This window comes from Gopherus evgoodei, unplaced genomic scaffold (assembly GCF_007399415.2).
Source record: "Gopherus evgoodei ecotype Sinaloan lineage unplaced genomic scaffold, rGopEvg1_v1.p scaffold_35_arrow_ctg1, whole genome shotgun sequence".
NCBI classification, from domain to species: Eukaryota; Metazoa; Chordata; order Testudines; family Testudinidae; genus Gopherus; species Gopherus evgoodei.
The window spans coordinates 62,431-83,234 of record NW_022060027.1 but is presented as its reverse complement, the minus strand read 5'-3'; the positions used below and the strand labels follow the sequence as shown (position 1 = coordinate 83,234).

At 46.1% G+C, this 20,804-nt stretch overlaps 2 long non-coding RNA genes across 2 annotated transcripts; one reads left to right on the top strand and one right to left on the bottom strand.

Annotated features, from left to right (window-relative positions):
• The first annotated feature begins 830 nt into the window (after positions 1 to 830).
• LOC115641806 lies at positions 831 to 16,568 on the top strand. The gene is made up of 3 exons (XR_003998121.1): positions 831 to 936; positions 4,152 to 4,155; positions 16,558 to 16,568. It is a non-coding gene; the product is annotated as an uncharacterized LOC115641806 (long non-coding RNA).
• Positions 16,018 to 16,580, bottom strand: LOC115641802. Its single transcript, XR_003998117.1, has 2 exons — positions 16,472 to 16,580; positions 16,018 to 16,111 (listed from the first exon to the last, which is right to left on the bottom strand). It is a non-coding gene; the product is annotated as an uncharacterized LOC115641802 (long non-coding RNA).
• Between the last annotated feature and the right edge of the window lie 4,224 nt (positions 16,581 to 20,804).

Sequence of the window (20,804 nt, the reverse complement as noted above, 5' to 3'; positions counted from 1 at the left end):
TGCAAGAATATCCAAAAAATATTGTGTTTCACTTTACTTCATAAGTACAGTTGTGTGGCAATTAAATGATGACCCTAAAAGCAAAGAAGGCTAAACAAAACAGTGTGGGAAATATGGATGTATTTGAGAAAATGGCTTAGAATGAAGGAAGACAAAAATTGATTGGTAGAGAGAAAAGGCACTCTTTCCCCCTGGTTTGGAACTTCTCTCACAACCTCTGGAATAGAAAAGCTAAGCAAATGGTGTTCTACTGTTGCAAAGGAGATTAAAGTGAGGCCATTTTCTCCAGATAGAAGAAAATGGGCATGTCAGGAGTGGGATTTGAAACCACGTCTCTATGCAGAGACCAAAACACCCAAGAGATAGGAAAAAGGAGTCATAAAACTAGCACTTTAGACCAGTCTACCATCCTGCTGCTACAAAGAATGTGATTTATCAATTCTTGTTTTCATTAATATTTGATTAACTCTTTAGGGAGGTTGAGATGGCACATCTCTTTCAACTCCTAGAGACCTTCTACAGCTCAGCTGATTTTTAGACACACTCACTCGCACCTAAAGTTACATGTTTCCTGAGCTCCGTGAGTTCTGAGGTGTTGGAATCTCCCTGTTCACGTTTTAAGTGAACAAAAGATGGTTGCTGGCATTCTGAGACAGTAATGGTGACCTTCAAAATCCTGTCTTGTGGGCTAGACAGTTAAGCAACCAGCACCCACAACCTCTACCATGATAGCATCCTGTCTGGCAACAACTCATTTATCAATAGCTGAGGTGTGAAATCCTCATTTCTTTGTTGTTCTATCACTGTAGTCTCCACTTTCCTATTGCTTGGCTGTATAATCTCTGTCTGGTTCTGTGATTGTTTCTGTCTGCTGTATAATTAATTCGTTGGGTGTAAACTGATTAAGTTGGTGGGATATAATTGTTAGATAATCATGTTAGGATTGGCTAGTTACATTTCAGTAAAATGATTGGCTAAGGTATAGCTAAGCAGAACTTCAGTTTTACTATATAGTCTGCAGTCAATCAGGAAGTAAGGGGGGAATGGGGGAGGGGAATTGGAATTAGAATTATGTTTTGCTAAGGGGGGGGGAATAGGAACAGGGGATGGGAACAGGGACACAGGCAAGCCTCTGTGGTGTCAGAGCTGGGAAGGGGGATACTGAGGAAGGAAATTGGAATAATTGCTTGCTGGAAGTTTACCCTAACAAACATTGAATTATCTGCACCTTTGAACTTCGTGTATTGCTGCTCTCACCCTCTAACAAGTATGTCTTTCAGGGTGTGAAAAACCCCGGAACCAGTCAGTAGCATAGCTAGCCGGGTTCAGGGGAAGCAGCCGCTTCCCCTCAGCATATTTTCAAAAAACGGCGCCTGCCGGGCTGGCACTGGCAGGAGCACAGCCGTAGGAGCCATGTGGGGGTGTGTGTCAGCTGTGAAAGCGGCGCCTGCAGGGCTAGCACTGGAAGCAGCATGGCCGGAGGAGCCGTATGGGGGGGCAGCAGGCGCAGAAGTGGTGCCAGCCGGGCAGCATGGTCGGAGGAGCCACGAGGGGGCGGCAGGCGCAGCCGGAGGAGCGAGGGGGCCGGCTCCTCGGCCATCATGCCTCACGCTCAGTGCGGCCCCAACATCACTGCAGCCATTTTCTGTGGCGGTAGCTCAGGGCTCAGTGCCCAAGCGCTCCCTGGCCCCCACCCCTTGTGTCATAAACAGACAGCTAAGGGTTAATGTCTCTTTCACCTATAAAAGGGTTAACAAACAGTGACCTGAAACACCTGACCAGAGGACCAGTCAGGAAACAAGACTTTTTCAAATCTGGGTGGAGGGAAGTTTGGGTGTGAGTTCTTTGTCTTGGTTCGGTGGCCCTCTCGGCTCTGAGAGTGATCTCTCTATCTCCAGGCTTTCTAATCTTCTGTTTCCAGGTTGTAAGTACAAGGATAGTAAGACAATAGGTTTTTTTTGTATTTACATGTGTGTAGTTGCTGGAATGTTTTAAATTGTATTCTTTTTGGATAAGGCTGTTTATTCATTTTTTCTTTTAAGCAATTGACCTTGTACATTGTCACCTTGATACAGAGACCTATTTTATGTCTTTTTCTTTCTTTTTATATAAAGTTTTGCTTTTGAAGACCTGTTTGGTTTTGTTTTTCCCCCTTGTTGAGGCTCGAGGGAATTGAGTCTGTACTTAACAGGAATAGAGGAGGGAGGGAAGGGTGGAATCCCTTTGTTTAGATTCACAGAGCTTGAATCCGTATATCTCTCCAGGAACCCAGGGAGGGAACACCTGGAGGGGAGGAAGGGGAAGGGAAATGGTTTATTCCCCTTTGTTGTGAGACTCAAGGAATCTGAGTCTTGGGGTCCCCCAGGGAAAGTTTTGGGGAGACCACAGTGAGCCAGACACTGGAATTTTCTGGCTGGTGGCAGCGATATCAGATCCAAGCTGGTAATTAAGTTTGGAGGTTTCATGCTAGCTTCTCATGTTCTGAACTCTAAGGTTCAGATCTGAGTAGGAAAGTTATGACACCTTGCTAATGCGGCGGGCGGAGGCAGGTGAAATGGCCCTTGCCCCTTATAGGCCACCTGGCTTGTAAGCCCCACATGGAGTGCACCGAGTGCCGGCAACAGGCCGGGGACAGGCGGTGGCGCAGGACGAAGGTGAGCGGGCAGGGGATCCGGTGCCTTGCACTGGGGGGTCCAGGTGAGGGGCTCCTCAGCGGGTCCGCAGGGCCGGGGCGCAGCCTGTACGGGGAGGGGCCCTGGCGTGGTGCAGGAGCCTGGGGGATGGGACCCCGTGGGTAGGGCTGGGTGGCACAGCCCGGCGGGGGATACCTGCAGAGCGTGCTGAGCAGGAGAGACTCTCCCGGGATTGCAGGGAGATGGGGGGGTATCCACACCCCCGGGAAGCCCGCAGGAGTCCTGAGCCAGCCCTGGGGTTAATCTGGGGAGGTGTTGGAGGGCGTGGCCAGAGGAGGAGCCAAGGGAGGGCACCTTTTTCATGTTTGCTCCCCCTACATTTAAAATCTGTCTACGCCACTGGAACCAGTATAATTAAGCTGACCTAAGCCATGGTTAAATAATGCTAAGTGAAAGGAAAGATTGTTCTGTCAAGGTAGCTATGATAGGGATAGAAAAGCCCTGCAGTCACCATACCAACAGTCTACTCCACAGTGCTTTAAGTGTAGACAGCCTCAGAGTGAGACCAAATATGGCTCCATGGGTGCTCAGGTACCAGCAATGACAACACACTAATACTTCCATAGTTGGCAGGATTTGAACTGGTGTGGGGAAACCCCATTTAATTTCTAGCCCATTGCCTTAACCACTCAGCCACCACTATTAGATGTACAGTTACTTCACTGCACAACGATTCTGTTCTCACTGAATTTTCACTTCAAATTGCTCAGACCAGCTTCCCCAGCACACTCACGGCTGTGCATGAATGTAAGTGTGTCCATGGCTGAACAGCAAAAGTTCCTGACCATTTCTCTTCCAGCTGGAACATGATTAGAGTGTGTCTGTGCATAATGACATTGCTATAGATTGTTGTTCATTCCCCACACTGACAATTCAGACAGTCCGGTTCCTATTCAAATCTCCACCATATCATTTCAATACCTGGGGTCAGGATTTCTCTGGGGCACAGAAATTTTTCAGGGGGTTGGTGCATGAGCTCAGCCTTGCATTCCATTCCTGATGTTTCACGGACTAACAACAGCAGCGTAAAGAAAGAGCTGAGCCAATATTTCACTGTCAGAGGTGAAGGTGGCCACGTCCCCTCTGTCTGACTGTTGCCATTGCAGGAGAGAAGATTTCAGTGGAATTGAATGCCCTGGCTCAGACAAGAGACACAGGGAGGTTTTTCTTTTCATGGATCTGTGCAAAGGAAATTGTGTCTCTGTGGATATGGCTACACTGTCCACAGGATCGGCGGGTAGTGATCGATCTATTGGGGATCGATTTATTGCACCTAGTGTAGACTCGATAAAATCGATTCTCAATAGCTTTGTCACTGACTCCGGAACTCCACCGTGCACAAGAGGTGGAAGCGGAGTCGACAGGGGAGTGGCAGCAGTCGACTTGTCGCTGTCCTCACAGCCAGGTAAATTGAAGTCAGATACCCTGGCTTCAGCTATGCTATTTACGTAGCTGAAGTTACGTATCTTAGGTCGACTCCCCATCCTCCAATGTAGACCTAGCTTGTGTGAAATTGAGGGAAATGAAACATCCACATGGTGGCCCAATGCCCTAAGGAAAGTGGGTGAAGGACTCGGGCTGAGAAATTTTTTAACAGGTATTTGTATCAATGTATTGACCTGATTAACAGCTATGGCTAAAAGGCAGCCACTGTTGTTAGTACTTGCATTTGTGTTAATTCCTGCTAGCTACACAGGGGTTTGATGTAGCTGCTTTCAATCTGCCAGCTCTGCCGGGATAAGTAGCATTTCAGGCTGTCACTGAATTGAAGAAGGGAGGTCATATTTTGACAGGTTACGTCTCCTCTTAAAGGTGTTTGTCTGTCTGGCAGCCCTGGTTCCCAGGTCTCTCCTGAGGGAAGAAAGTTTCTGTGCAAAATACCAAAACTTTTAACAGAGAAGAAGGAAAGGCGATGGCCACATGATGGGACTAGTGTGTACCACAACATGGTTCTTCTATGTAGGGTGACTCTGAACATTGACTGATCTCCACTCCCTTGGATTTGAAGAGATGTTTAGTTTTGCGCTTGGGAACCTATAAGGCTAAAGCAATTTTATGGATGGTGACACTATAATTGAAGGGTTATTTAATGTTGTAAAAATTGTTAAAAATACTTAGCTTAAGTTGGAACTGCCTGTTATTAAAGGCTGTTTTCTCCACATCAGTTCCATAAGATCTGCTAGAAATGCCGTGGGTTCTCTCATGCCTCGGTGAGAGCTAAAGGGAATCGTCTCCTGCTGCCCTTGGCTCCAGGATGATTTTTCTTGGGAGGGGACGTGGAATTGATTTGTTTGCTGTTGAGAAGTGAGTCAGACCAGTTCTCAGGGAACGAGAATTCCCAGCATCTTCCCAGCCCAACCCAGACTGCTGCCCTGTCCCAGCCTCTGTTCCCCTGGGGGACCTGTGTGTTTGACTCTAGAGCAGGCAGGAAGCAGCAGCTGAGGCAGAGGACAGCCTGGGCTGGGCAGATGCTAGGAGCAGAGCACCAGAGGCCTCTACTGGCTCACTCCTCAGCAGGAATCAGTCCCCACCCGCACTCCAGGACAGCAGCCTGAGTCAAGGGCAGTGCCCAGTGGGGGTTTCTCTTTTTCCTCTTCCTGGGGTGAGCAGGAATCTGGGGATGTTTCAAGCAGAGCAGCTGGAACTGAATTGGGGAACCAACTTTTAATAACAGGCAGCTCAAGTTCAGACAGGAATTATTGGAGTCAGATTCATTCACTGTTCAGAATCAATATTCACAGAAGCCTGTTGTGTTTCATTTCTTATGTTCTGCTGCCATCGTGTGGCCATTTCCTTCCCCTCTTTTCTGTCCGAAGCACAGAGCCCGGTTTCTCCAGGGAGAGAACATCTTTCTTCTTTCCTTCCTCAACAGCCACCTTCTTGGGAGAGCCCTTTGCTGGGATCCAGGTGGGGAAGAGCCATTTCTGAGTATTAATTTCACACCATATTTGCTGTTGATATATAAATTTTACAGCCAGATTAGATCACTAGGTACTTCTGCTCTGACTTGATTCAGAACAGAATCCAGAGAATTTTACCCAGTGACTCCTACATCCACCCCAAGATCTTCTGGCTGAACAAGGAGGGTTCATTCAGAAAGTGATCGTGTTTGGATGTAAAGGTGTGAAATGATGGGGAAATTGGTCCCTCGTTCAAGTTTTAATTTTGTAACTTCTGCATCTAGACTGGGGTGGCCAATCTGAGCCTGAGAAGGAGTCAAAATTTCCCAATGTAACTGTCAAACATGCACCTTTGTATGCAACTACTGAGTCACTTGTGACCCTTCCTATCATTATCATTATCCCTTTGAAATAATGATGATGATGGACACTTGGCTCTATATCCCAGTGTGGCCTGGACTTCTACAGGCTGCATTAGCCAATCCATCCATTCAGCACTTGCAGATGGGCACATCTCTATTATGCCTGAATCTTGTAGAGCTATGAAAGGCTGCTAGATGCCGATATTTTCCCCTCTGTTTAACCAGCACTAATACCAGACCAGGCCAGGGCTGGGAAGAGAGAGACAGCATCAGGTTTCCTCTATTGTGTCCATCTTGCTTTTTCTTGACTAGTTTCTCCTCTGCACCAACTTGCATTCTTTCTTTGTGAGCCTGGCTAGCTCAGGTGGTAGTGCATCAGACTCTTAATCTGAGGGCCCAGCATTCAAGTCCCTGGTCAGCTGATAAACTATTCATTGAAATCTTAAAAATCTGTCTTTCTGGAGTCCTTGTTGGTGTTACTTTTTCTCTTCAGGATTTTGCCTTTCCTAAGAAGGGCCTTTGTGTGTGGGGGATTGAAGGGATAATTTCCTGACATCCCCTCTGTCCTTACAGCCTGGAGGAATAAAGGCCTCTGGGCATATATCTTGTTCCTCCCCTGCACACACACACACAAACACACAGAATATCTTTAAGGAATAAGAATCACCTGCTGCCTTCCTCTGGCCTGCTGGATCCCCAAATGAGGATGCTCTTCAGCCTGAACCCATGTCCCCTCTATTCCCAGTGTCCCTCAGTCCCAACCCACAGCCCCTCCTATGCACGCTGCTCCTCACTCCCAACCAGAGCCTACTCCTCTTCACCCTTCTCCTCTGTCCCAACCCACAACCCTCTCCTATTCCCAGTGCCCCTCAATCCCAGCCCATAACCCCCTCCTATTCCCAGTGCCCCTCATTCCCAACCCACAGGTCCCTCCTTTTTACAGTGTTCCTCAGTCCCAACCCAGGGCTCTCTCCTTCCCTCCAGCAGCAAGTGCTCAGACCTCCTCAGGAAGATTTTCTTGCTAGGTTTTGTGTATGACTCTTCATGTGGATTTTACAGTATGTTGGAAATGTCTATATTAAATATGTAAGCAGGGTTTGAATGAGCTTTCCCCTGACATCTAGTGATGAGCTGTGGAAGAGCACTTCTGGAGCTGATCTCATTCGCATGGGCACAGTCTAAGAGCTCAGCATGATGGGACTGCTTGCCAAAATGATCACTTTTGGCTGGTGTTGGATTCCCCATCTCCTCTTTATTGGGGAAGGAGAAATAAAGGGTTGTTATCCTTGTTGTGTGACTCAAGGGCAATAGAACTGTGCATGGCAGATGCCGATTGAAGGACTCACCCTCAATTCAAGAGCACTTGCCAGGCAGGGGACATGGGTTCCAAAGCCAAGTGGGCTATGGTCCCATTATTAAAATTTAGGAGATCAACTTTAGGACAGGGTGGTTGTGGAGGAATGAATGAATGAATGAGTCCCTAGACAACATAGTGAGTATGGTGCCTTCTTGTTTTTCTCTTTTCCACCCAGGATGGCAGGTGTACTCTACAGAGGCACTTCTGGGCTTGCACTGATTCAGGACAACAATTGTGAGTGGGGTGCAGAGAGGGAATAGTTTATGTTAAAAGACTTTTGCTTGCTAGATTTATGAACTTGAGGGGAAAAGACACTGCCCAGCTTATTTGGGTGTGGATCTTTTCTTTGTGGTTTATGTTTATGTGTTGGGGCTGCTGACATGACTTCTACTAACCCTGGGCTTACATTGCAAGGTAGACATACCCTAAGAGGGCATTTGTACTGTGATAAAATCCCTGTGGCCCAGCTGGCCTGCATGATCTGATTTGGGCTCCTGAGGCTCAGGCTGTGAGGCTAAAAACTGCAGTGTAGACATTTGGGCTCAGACTGGAGCCCAGACTCAAAGACCCTCACTCCTCGTGGGGTCTCGGAGGCTGGGCTCAAGCCCAAGTGTCTACACTGTAATTTTATAACCCTGCAGCACAAGCCCCACAAGCCTGAATCAGCTGACCCAGGGTTTGAGAATAGTGACTTGGGTGTGTTAATGGCAGTGTAGACATAATGTTAGGCTATGCCGACACTGCAATGAAACACCCAGGGCTGCCCCATGCCAGCTCAGGCTCCTGGCGGTTGGGCCATGGGGTGGTAAATTTGCAGAGTAGACATCTCGGCTCAGGCTCAATACCGGGCTCTGGACCTCACAAAGCTGGCAGGGAGTTTAGCAAGTGAAAAAGGTAGAACAGCAGTGGAGTATTATCCTGGACTCGTGGCATTTCTCCATTGGTCTGTCTGCTTTGGGGCAGGGACAATAACACCTGCTGCATTCGTTATTTCAAAGGGTGGTTTAAGATTTTCATCCTCTAACACGGTGCACAAAGCAGGATCCAACCCTCAGTGCAAACTAAATGAGCCACCCACAGATTCTGGCAGCCACAATGAGCATTTGGTGCGAGAGCTCAGACCTGCCCCTGTCCCAGAGGGAGGGGATCGTCTGTGAGGGGACTGGACCACTGACCTATCAGCTCTTAACTCACAAACTTTCAGTAACTCTTTTATCAGTGCCAGTGAGTGTAATTTAAACCATAAGAAAAGCCACACTGGGCTAGAACCAAGGTCCATCTAGCTCTGAATCTTGTCTTCTAACAGTAGCCAATGCAAGGGGCCCCAACAACCAGTCAACCTTGCACCCTGGGAGTTGAACCCAGGATCTACTGTTTAGAAAGCAGGTGCTTTAACCAACTAAGCCATGGTGCCTGCCTGTGGTTAAAACATTGTGTCTGCCCACACATGATTCCCTGCCAACCCCACAGGGACCTGACAAGCTTTGCGTGTGTTTGGATTCTGCAAAGCAGAGGAGTAGGTGACGTTTTCCTGGCAAGGCGCGTGCGCGCGTGTGTGTAGAATTATACTGCTCAGGTGTGTGAAAAACACACTACGCTCCCTCAGTCAGCAGCTTGTGGCTGGTGTACACACTGCAATGCCACATCTGGCGACAAAACTGCCCTGTTTTGGTGACAAAATAAAACCATCTCAACCAGATGCCTAGAGCTTTTTGCAGCAAACTTAAAGTGACAGAGTGTCAGTGCAGATGCTGCTGTTCATTATATCACCATAACTGGCCTCCACCAGTATCCCACAATGCCTGCATTCCTGCTGCAAAGCCATGGGCCCCTCCTCTTTCATAGCTCCAGGACGTTCTGACAGCTGAGCCTGCTGCTCTGCTCCAGCAGCCAGGAGCAAATCACTGCAGTGGAATGCTGCTCTCTCCCGCACTGTGAACACAGAGCAGGGTGACAGGAGCTTCCTTACAGCATGGGGGGAGGCACTGGTGTCCGAACTGTGATGCCCCCATCACACCCCTTCCCTCGAGGAGGCTCTTACCTTCTAAACAGGGACGGCTGTTTTCTAGTAAAATCACTAAAAGGGAAGGAGAAAACTCAAAAGAGTTTCCTCCTGGCGCTCATGTACGTGAACCCAAACACTCTCTCTGTCCTTAAAGAGAGACCTCGAGACGGAGACTTGCTGAAGCAAAGACACAGGGGTCTCTGAGGTTTCCCTGGCCCCTCGCCTCTATCCTGTCTGGCTGCTGTCAGCATCTCTCTGTGAGGTCACCACCACCCCACCACTTTTGACCAACAGTTTGAGGTCCTTCAAAAGGCCTTTGTGATGTCACTGCCACACCCCTCCCTTGCTGTGCTAATGTCCTGCCCCAGCCAGGCACTTTGGAGGTTTGAGCTACTCCCTGTGGATCACCCCACTCAAGGAGCGTTCTTTCTAGGAAGCAAGCCGGCTAGACAGTAAAACATCAGACGCTGCACCCAATGCTACGCTCAGTTTTTCAGAAATTAGTCAGCTTTATGGCCAGAAGAGACCATTAGAGCATCTAATCTGACCCCCTGCATATCACAGGCCTCCTGTATTACACAATAGCTACCTTTGGAGCAAACACATTCCAGAAAGGCATCTAGTCTTCATTAAATGACATCAAGAGATGGAGAATCCACCACTTTTCTTGATAGCTTGTTCCTGTGGTGAAACATCCTCACTGTTGACTATTTGTGCCTTATTTGTAATATGGATTTGTCTCTTTTCACCTTCCAGCCATTGGGTCTTGTTATTCCTTTCTCTGCTAGATTCAAGAGCCCTTTAATACCCAATCTTTTCTTTCCATTAAGGCACTTCAACATTTCAGTGAAGTCACCTTTCAATCTTCTTTTGATAAGCTAAACAGGTTGAGCTCTTTCAATCGCTCACTAGAAGGCATTTTTCTCCAGCCCTCAGAACATTTGCTGGCTCTTTGCTGCCCCGGCTCCAATTTCACATCTTTTTCAAATGAGGACACCAAAACTGGAGGCTATTCCAATATCAGTCTCACTGATGCCATGTCACCTCCTGTGATGTTATTGACATCATCTGTAACTGTATAGAACACTGTTGAGACCACTGTTCTATATTTGCAGCCAATATTGTAGAAAGGTTGTCGTGTAAGGGGTCTATGGAGAGGTTATGATTGGCTGATTGTAATTATGCTTTCTCTAGATGTGTATCGTTTTTGTAGTTGACGTTATGAATATTGGCTCTATGCTGTCCCTATTTCAAACTTGTGCTATGCTTCCAGGGAACACCCCAGCCAGACAAGTTGGTGTCAGTTCTGCCCTAGCCTGCTTGATGGCCCATTAAGGACCCTCAGCTATACAGTCGACTCATTAAGAGAAGGCAGATATGCTCTGTGACTCAGCAAGGTATGCAGGGACCTGCCTACGGACAGAACTCTGGTTTTTCTACATCACATGCTGGATAGAGTGTCCTTGGGACAAAGAAAGCAAAGACCACATGGCAAGAGACTATAAAAAGCTGATGCCTCGTCTCCATCTTGTCTTCAGTCCTGCTTCATACCTCTGGAGGGACTTTGCTACAAACTGAAGCTCTCTACAAAGGACTGAATGACCCATCCCAGCTGTGGATGGACTCCAGGACTTGATTTGTACCTGCAGTTTATTCTATCACTGCTACAAGCCTGAACCAAGAACTTTGACATTACTGTATGAGAAGAGTTAAAATCCATGTGGATTTTATATAACAACCTGGTCTATGGATCGTGCCAGCTCTTTTCCAGACCCAAAGTCCAGAATGGTCAAGGGACCAGAGGCCTAGCAAATAGTCATCAGCTAAGAGAAAGCTGGGGTAAACAGAAAGCCTTGCTTGCTAAGATAGGCCTGGTTAGCAAATTGCCAGGTGTTTCATGTTTCACTCTTTATATTTGGCACCACCATCTTTCCCTTTAGTCATGTAGTTTACTAAGGGTAAAACTAAACATCTCTTCAGATACAAGGGAGTGTTTGTGTTCATTCCTGTTAGCTACACAGGGGTTTGATGTAGCTGCTGGGAGATTAGACCATCTGGTATGCCTTGCCGATTTGCTGTTAGTGTTCCTGGAATAACACTCGACATTTGGATGGGGTTAGGGAGTCAATGGACATTTTCGCAGTTAGAATCCCCTCCCCCAGCTTCAGTGTATACATAAGCTGAAGCCAGGGGAAGTTGTCAACATTCATAACATTTGCTGGGAGGTTAGGGGACAAAGAACTACTCTGACAGGACACCTACTTTTTCAAGCTAATGATGATAGCTGTGTGTATGTTAAAACCACCATGTTGCAAGATATACATTTTAATCTCACTACTGCTGCAGGCAATCATATTATTTACTGGCCTGTAGATAGCATTTTACAAGTAGCCCTTAGGTTCCAGATACCCTTTAATTGGATTAGTTTAGTACCTGATAGGTTTCAAGATTCGCTTTCATTGTTACCAGAGGTTCTAAGAATCTCTGAAGTACAAGGGCAAATTCACATGATTCAAAATATATATCAAGTTGAAAAGAATGCCTTTCATACAGCTTATAGAGTGTCTACTTTATGTAATAAGTATGATGTATTGTGCTTTGTGACTAAAACTGTACAACAACCCCATCATATTTCTGTATGTTACTGCTTGTATTGTTGTTATTTAGTTTAGGATTATGTTGTTGTTGTAAAGGACGTGATAATAGTAATACCTTTCATGTCCAGGCTAATCATACATTGTCATTACATCCAATTAAAACACCTAAGGTTGAAACATCTGATGTAGAATCTGAAATCCATGGCTTAATGCAAATAGAGGTTTGAGAATATTTATTGTACTAGAAGTCCAAAAGGGGGCAGATGATGTGGAAGTAGAGCTAGAACTGACAGGGATTTGAAGGGGATTTCAATGCATGCCAGTTTCTGTTAGCAAGAGTCAGGCTAACTGTAACCCTAATAACGCGAGATTTGTAGAAGTGAGGATCGTGTGAGGCAAATGGGAAAGAACTGTGTGAAGTTGTTATGACCATGTGTTAGATATGGAATGTAGACTGTAGTCTAAATAGAAGTGAGAAAAATAAGATATCAAGATGACCTATGTATAAACAAAATGCAGCTCTTGCTTAATATTGTCTGTAACAAAAGGTATACATGCTGCTGGAATTGTTTACCTGTAGAGAGACCTGCCTAGGAGGGGGAAACCGTGTCCTAGCACACTCACTCTCTCTATGCAATTGCTTGAGAAATAAAGTATCTGACTTTGCTGCACCCAACCAGAGAGTGAGAACTACCTTTTTCTCCGATTACACTAAAATGACAATGGTTGGAACTCTCCATTTCTCTCAGTCTTTGGATTGATGGGCACTAAGAGCTGTAGCTACAGTTGAGGAACTAGGCAATCGGACAGCTGCTCAGCCCTCCATACTAGCAGCTTTCTCGCATGCAGGGAGATGGGTCAAAATTGGAACTGATGTAATGACTTGATTCCCATAGGGGATCAATCTGTCTAAGGCTATGTCTACACTTCAAACACTGGAAATATTCTTCTGACAACCTAACACTGTCTACATTGGCGCTCAGGTCACATTAATTACTTCTCTCAGTGGCGTGGATTTTTCACACCTCTGAGAGATGTGGCTATGTCAACATGGCTTTTCAGTGCAGACCAGCCTCTAGGTGGCTTTTTGACATGAAAGGAAACAAAGTAATCAGCCTTTTCCTTGATATTGATGGTTGACGATTGCAACTTTCCTATCTGCTGGACACATCCTATGACAGATGTCAGGCCTTTCTTTTGCAAATTAGAGAAGTGGGGAAGTCAGTGACCCTTACAGTCTAAGTGGGTAAAACGTTATACAACTTGTCTCCTTGAGTAGTTTTCCCTTTAATAGAAATTGACTTTAAAGCTAAGCAAAATAAGTTTTATTTGAAACATAAAAAATTAAAGTCGATACTGGGCCAATATTCTCTTAAACACTCATTCTCACACACATTCTACCACCCCAACCTTTGGAGGGTGGTTTTTTTTACCAGAACGCCTTACACTACAGGGAATGGATTAAATCAAATTAACTTTTCAAGATTTGACATCATTTCCTGAATTATTTCCAAAATAATTCAGATCGATCATCACTCAAGTAGTGTCTTGCTCAAAACCAACAACTTCACCTAAATTTCATTTTCATTGGTAACAATAACATATTCAAAGAACAAAAAATCTGGTCATATATGTTGGTTTTCTTTTAATCCCCATTGCCAACAACTGAACCTTGGCTAAAGGTGCGGTTTGTCCCAACATAGGTCCCGCCCACTTCTGTGAGTTCATATATCTCAGGATCTTCTGCCCTGCGTGTTGGTGGAAGGGCTCTCCTATGTCAGAAAGTTTGCAGCATGAGGAAAAATACCGGTCTCGTCATACTTTTTAATCTTTCAAAGTAGGAGAAGAGAAGTGATTTAAATGCACAATACACAAGAGAAAACTAAGGTCTGGTCTATACTAAAGACATTGATCAGTATAACTATATTGCTCAGAGGTGTGAAAAATCCACACAGCTGAGCAATGTAGTTACAGAGCCCTAACCCCCTGTGTAGATAGTGCTACATCAGCAGGAGAGTTTCTCCTGCCAACAGAGCCACTGCCGCTTGCGGGGGCTGGAATAATAAAGTCTGATGGGAGAGATCTCTCCCATTGGGTGAAAGCATCTATAGTAGCATCTGTAGTAGCGTGTCAGAGAGGATGAAATGACTTTTTTCCCGCCCTGATCCTCTTCACTTAAATACAATTTGAAAAGTTCCCAATATAACTGTGCTTCAGCACAACCCAGAGCAACATGAGAACAACTGACAATGACACAATCTGTATCACTGGTGACTCTCTGTAACGATGCTGCCTTTGGCAGGACACAACTGAGAGTATCAATTCAGGACAAATTTCTTAGAGCAGGGCAGTCACAGCCCAAGGATGGGTTTCCTTTATTATTATGGCACCAAACCAGTCAAACAGAGATGACTTTGGTCTCAATCCACTGGCTAACCATAAGTTCTACAAGTAATTTCCTTAGACACTCCAGTTTCCCAGTATCATCACCAGTGCCACTTGTTATGGGGATGAATGGTTATGAAAACCAGCACCCCAGTAAAAGAAAAAAGGTTCTCCCAATCCAAAAGGACCAAACCCCAAACCCAGGTCAATATACAAATCAGATACTATGCACAAATCCCGCTGTTGCCAATCCTTTAGAATCTAAAATCTAAAGGTTTACTCATAAAAAGAAAATAGATAGATTGATCGATAGATAGCTCTTTATAGGTCAGTTGTATAGCTGATGGTCCTTAATGGGCCATCAGGGAGGCAAGGCAGTGCTGCTGACAAATTGTCTGGGGTGTCACCCAGAAGAATAGCACAAGCTTGAAATACAGACAGTATAGAGCAAATACTTAACTTTAAATACAGAAATGATACAGGCACAGAGATAGCATAAACATAACTAGCAAATCATAACCTTGTCTTAGACATCTTATTCGACCCACTTTATACAAGATTTGGTTCCACTACAGGACCTTAGTTGCAACAATGACCTATATCAGCAGTGTCCAACACGTTCGCAACTAGCCACATCTGGCGAATAGGCTATTGAATTGTGGCCAATGCATGTGGCTTTTTTATAATATGGCTAATAAGAAAAATTCAAAACCACAAGTGTGGCTAGCATTGAATTTCTATTGGACACCACTGATCTATACGGTCCCAGTTCATATTAATAACATCACATTCTAATAATAACTTTGAAAGAGGAGGAATGGTATTAATGTGATGCTCCCTGGTTCCCGATAGGAAGGGCACACTCAAATTAGAGACCTATTTGTCCACCTCAAAACAGGGAGAACTGCAAAAAGCAAAAATGGGCCAATCAACTGGACAAACTGGGATAACGGTGCTGCAAACAGTGAAACAGCTTTAAAAGTTACTCTGTGGGAATCAGGAAAAGTATTAAAGAAAAAAAAATGGTAATCCTAGAGGTTTTTATCAGGTTGATCTCCCTTGTAGATTCTCTGATGCCTAACATAGTCTGAGTGTCAAGAGAAGGTAGTCCCACACGTAGTGCAGTGTTAGGGTCTCTCCCTTGTGTGGATTCTCTGATGCTGAAACAGATCTGATCTTTGACTGAAGCTTTTTCCACACTCACTGCATTCAAAAGGGCTCTCCCCTTTGTGGATTCTCCGATGCCTAATAATGGATGATCTGTGAGTGAAGTTTTTCCCACACACTCTGCATTCATAGGGTCTCACACCAGTGTGGATATTCTGATGTTCAGAAAGGGCTGCTTTGTGAGTGAAGTTTTTCCCACACTCACTGCATTTATAAGGCCTCTTCCCTCTGTGGATTATCTGATGCCTAGTAGTGAAGTTTTTCCCACACTCACTGCATTCATAGAGCTGCTTCCCTGTGTGGATTCTCTGATGACTAATAAGGGCTGAATAGTCACGGAAGTTTTTCCCACACTCAGCGCATGTATTTTTTCTCTTTCCCCTGAGGATTTCCTGCTGTGTTGTGCTTTCCTTAAGGTCCTTCTGGGTTCCTGGACAGGAAATACATTCACCCACTTTCTCTCCCTTGGCTGGCTTCCCTGTTCTCTTTCTGGTCCGTGCTGAATCTTACAGGATTTCCCCAGCTCATGACTCTTGGACACATTCCTTTTCGATCTTTGCGACAATTCTCTGTGTTTATCCACTTGCTCAACATTTTCCTGCTGAGAATTCTGCTCCTCTTTCTCACAATCCATTGCATCACCTGCTGTGATAGAGACAGAAACCTCAGACAGGGATGGAGATGGGAAGAGCAAAATAAAACAAGTGCTGGAGAGGTGTCAAATAAAGATCAGAAACTGAACTCTCACAAACTTTCCCCCAAATAGGAGAGAGAAAGGGATCAATTCGGCCTTCACATCCCATCCAAATTCACAGGGGGAAGGGAGGAAACTATTTCCTGGTGTCTGCTAGGATCTATAGGAAGCCATGAGCTATATTTACCTGGAGGATCTGACCCCTGCTAGAGACAATAATGAACTGAGAGACCTCCCAAGGGCTTTTTAGGGCATCCCAGATGTTTCCTTCAGGCACTTACAGATTCTGAGTTGGTTTAATGTTTCCTCACCTGTGCAGGGAGCTCTCAGGATCTCTGTTTCCTCAGAACCCTGCAGGTCTGGGACCCGTGGCTCTTCCCCTTGTTCCAGCTGGGAGATTATATCAGGTTTGGAAACTGGAAATACTGCTCAGATGAAAGAAAACAAAGGAGTTCAGTTGATTTCATAAGACTTTGTCAAAAAAAATCTATAAATTTAACTTCAGTGCTTAGTGTGACCTGGTGTGCCTAGGGCAGTCCTCACTGAAAATGCCAAGGGCAAGTCAGGCTGAAAAAGGAAGGGCAGACGCTCTCAAAACTGGTGGTTAACACTGAAGTTACCCTCACCAACCAGTCACAAACTGTGCTTCTGATCCCCCACACTACTATCGAGAAACTGAAAAAAGAAATCACACAGCCCCCTTTATCATATCCCAGTTCTGAATCAAAATCAGCACCTCGGTACAACACAGTGAGAGGTTATTTAAAAACTCTGCCCACACACAAAGTGTTCTTCTGACCCCCAAGGCTCAGCCACATTACTGGGTCACTCTAGGTTCGGACATTACCCAAAATACCCTGCTGCCAGCCAATCCTTTTGTGACGTTGTTGACAGAACCTGTAACGGCGTAAATCACTGTTGCAACCACTGTTACATATTTGCAGCAAGAATTGTACAAAGGCTGGCATTTGAAGTGTTTAGGACAAGTTTCTGGTTTGCTGGTTATGGTTATGCTGTCTGTATGTGTGTATCGTTTTTCTAGTTGAAGTTACGAATATTGTCTCTATACTGTCTGTATTGCAAACTTATGCTATGCTTCTGGGTGACATCCCACAAAAGCTGGTATCAGCTCTGCCTAGCCTGCTTGATGAACCAAAAACTTTGCCATTACTGTATGGAATTTATTCAATTTAAACAATGCCAGCTCTTTTTCCTTTTATGAATAAACCTTTAGGTTGCAGATTCTAAAGGATCAGCAACAGCACAATTTGTGGGTAAGATCTGATTTGTATAATGACCTTTGTCTGGGGCTTGGTCCTTTGAGATCGGGAGAACCTCTCTCTTTTACTGGGGTATCGGTTTTCATAACCATTTGTCCCCAAAGCAAGTGGCACTTGTGGTGATACCGGGAAAACGGTATCACCACAAGTCACACAAGTCACACAAGCAAGGGAATTGCTTGTGTGACTTGTGGCTAGCCAGTGTGATAAAACCAAAGTCCTCTCTGGCTGGCTGGTTTGCCTTAGAGGTGGAAAAACCCCAGCCTTGGGCTGTAATGGCCCCGCTTGAAGCAATTTGTTGTGAATTGGCACTCTCAGTTGGTCCCACCAGAACCAGCATTGTTACACCTTTAGCATCAAAACTAAAGGTTTATTATAAAAGAAAGATAGAAAGAAAAAGGGAGTTGTTAAATGGGAAAGCAGCCATATACATTCCAAAATCTAGAGATTGGGTTCTTAGCAGTATTGGTGAGTTGCTGGCTTGAAAGTCCATCTGGAAGCCATCCACAGTTTGGATGGGTCTTCAGCTCTTTGTTAAAGGCTTCAGTTTGCAGAGAAGTTGCTCCAGCAGTAGAAAGAGGGATTGAAGACAAAATGGAGATGATGCAGCTGCCCTTTATGTTCCTTTTGCCATGTGGCTTGTACTTCCTGTGTCCCAAACACAAGCTTCGTAGCGCAGGGCATGGAAAAGCCTTGGAGTTCTCAGTACACAGGCATATCCCTGCATGTCTTGCTGACTCAATAAAGTGTATCTTGATCACGAGAGGGCAAACTATGGTCCGGGGGCCACATCCGCCCACATGACGGTCCTGCCTGGCACCTGAGCTCCTGTCCAGGGCGGCTAGTTCCCCCTCTTGCTGTTCCCCCTTTCCTCCAGCCATGCCACTGTGCAGGTAGTGCTCTGGGGGGAATGCTGTGCTCTCCTGAGGGGCAGCATGTCTGGCTCCATGCAGGCCACATGGCTGCCAGACATGCTGATCTGAGTAGCATGGTAAGAGGGCCAGGGGTTTGGGTAAGGGACAGGGAGTCCCAGGGGCAGTCAGGGAACAGGGGGCAGTTGGATGGAGCTGAGGTTCTGGGCGGGGGGCGAGATCAGGGGACAGGGAGGTTGGATAGGCATGGGAGTCCCGGAGGTCTGTCAGGGGTTGGGTGGGTGGATGGATAAGGGTCAGGGCATTCAGGGGACTGGGAGCATAGGCGTTGGGTAGGGGTGAGGTCCTGGGAGGGCAGTTAAGGTGGGTGGTCTCAGGAGGGTGAGGTCAGGGGATAAGGAGCGGGGGTGTGGGGGGCTTGGATGGGTCAGAGATTCTGAGGTGGGCAGTCAGGGGGCAGGAATTCAGAGGGGGTGGGGCCAAGCTGTTTGGCGAGCCTTTCCTACCTGGCACTCCATACAGTTTTGCAAACCCGATGTGGCCTTTAGGCCAAAAGGTTTGCCCACCCCTGCCTTTGATCCTTTCCATGGGCTCATTGTACAGCTGATGACCCTGAATGGGCCATCAAACAGCCTAGGCAGTGCTGATGCCAACATGTCTGGGGGTATCACCTAGAAACACTGCACAAGTCTGGAAATACAGATATACTCTAAATATCTATAACTCACAACAGAAAGGTGATACAAACAGAAACAAAATTATCATACTTGTAAAATCATAACATTTTACATGGCATATATAGCACAATTCATTGCAATATCACATTGGTATTAATAATAGAATAATAATATAAACTGCCTCAATTCCATACAGTGTCACACTTCGTAAACCACTGAATTCCCAGGACCAGCTCCCCAGGGCCTTGAAGATGCCAAACACTCTGCTTATGAGGGATTGAAATACCCACATATCTGCTGGGAACACATACACACAGTGTGTCAGTCTGTACCCCTATGTTGACTCTTCAAGAAAATTATGACCAATTTTGTACATAGTACAGCTTGTGAGGTATCATTTTAAAAACACATAATCTACTGAATATTATCCTCCTGTTAAAATATGTGTAGCAGCACTGTACGTAAAATTATGAGATTTTACTGTATTATATTACCGAAAAAGTTACAGTTCTGGGGAACACCCACAGACCAGTTCCTCAGAGACAGCAAGGAAAACAGCTGGTCAAATAGCCATTCTCTGGAGGGAGGAAGGTGTGAAGAAGACATTTACATTCCTTCACTGGAAGTTCATACCTCCAACAGATAGCCTGTCACCATGAGGGAGCACCTGAAAGGAGTTTCATCTGCATGAAGTGCCGCCTGGTAGAGCTGCTGGAGGAAAAGGTAAGGGGACTGGAGATGCAAGTGGAAACTCTGGCTGAGTTTAGAAGGGGATTCGAGCAGTTGATGGAACACAGACATGATGAGGCACAGGGGACGAGCTCAGACGAGCGGATAGAAGCAGGACCAAAGGACTCTGAGGAGGGGCTGCTGGGTGAGAAAAGTGGACGGTGGAAGCATGTGACTAGGAGAACCAGGCAGAGGAAAAGACGGGCCAGCGATGGAGAAATAGAACTCAGGAACAGGTTTGCTGAGTTGGGAAATGAAGATGGAGCACAGCAGGCTGCTGAAGGACAAAGGGCGAGGAAGAAGAGGCGAGCAGCTAGTCCTGCAGAAGGAGGGGAGGAGTCGATGGAGGCGACACCAAGTATGAGCCCTAGGAGGACTGTAAGGGCGAATACAAATCGAAAGGAATTGCGACCACCTGCTGTGGGGGATAGACCGCAGAATCGCACTGTCGCCAGGAAAAGGCAAGTCTACGTGATTGGAGACTCTTTACTGAGAAGAGTAGATAGGCCTGTAACTAGGCCTGATCGGGAGAACAGAAGGGTGTGCTGTCTGCCAGGGGCTAAGATACAGGATGTGGACCTGAGGCTGAAAACGATCTTAGCGGGAGCGGGAAAGAATCCGTTGATTGTGCTTCATGTGGGAACGAATGATACGGCTAGTTACTCGCTGGACTGTATCAAGGAGGACTATGCCAGACTGGGGAAGAGGCTCAAAGACATCGAGGCTCAGGTGATCTTCAGTGGGATTCTGCCGGTTCCTAGAGCGGGGCGACGAAGGAGTGACAAGATTATGGCGATCAACAGATGGCTTAGGGAGTGGTGTTATAAGGAGGGCTTTGGGATGTACGGTCACTGGGAAGCGTTTACGGATAGACGACTGTTCGCTCAGGATGGACTTCATCTAAGCAAGGAGGGAAATAGAATTCTAGGATGGAGGCTCGCCGACCTCATCAAGAGAGCTTTAAACTAGGAAGTTGGGGGAGATGGTTGGGAGATGTTCGGGAGATCTCCACGCCGGAATATAACCTGGAGAGGAAGTAAACAAAGTGAGAGGGGATACCCTTGCGGTCCCAAGAATTGATCCAAG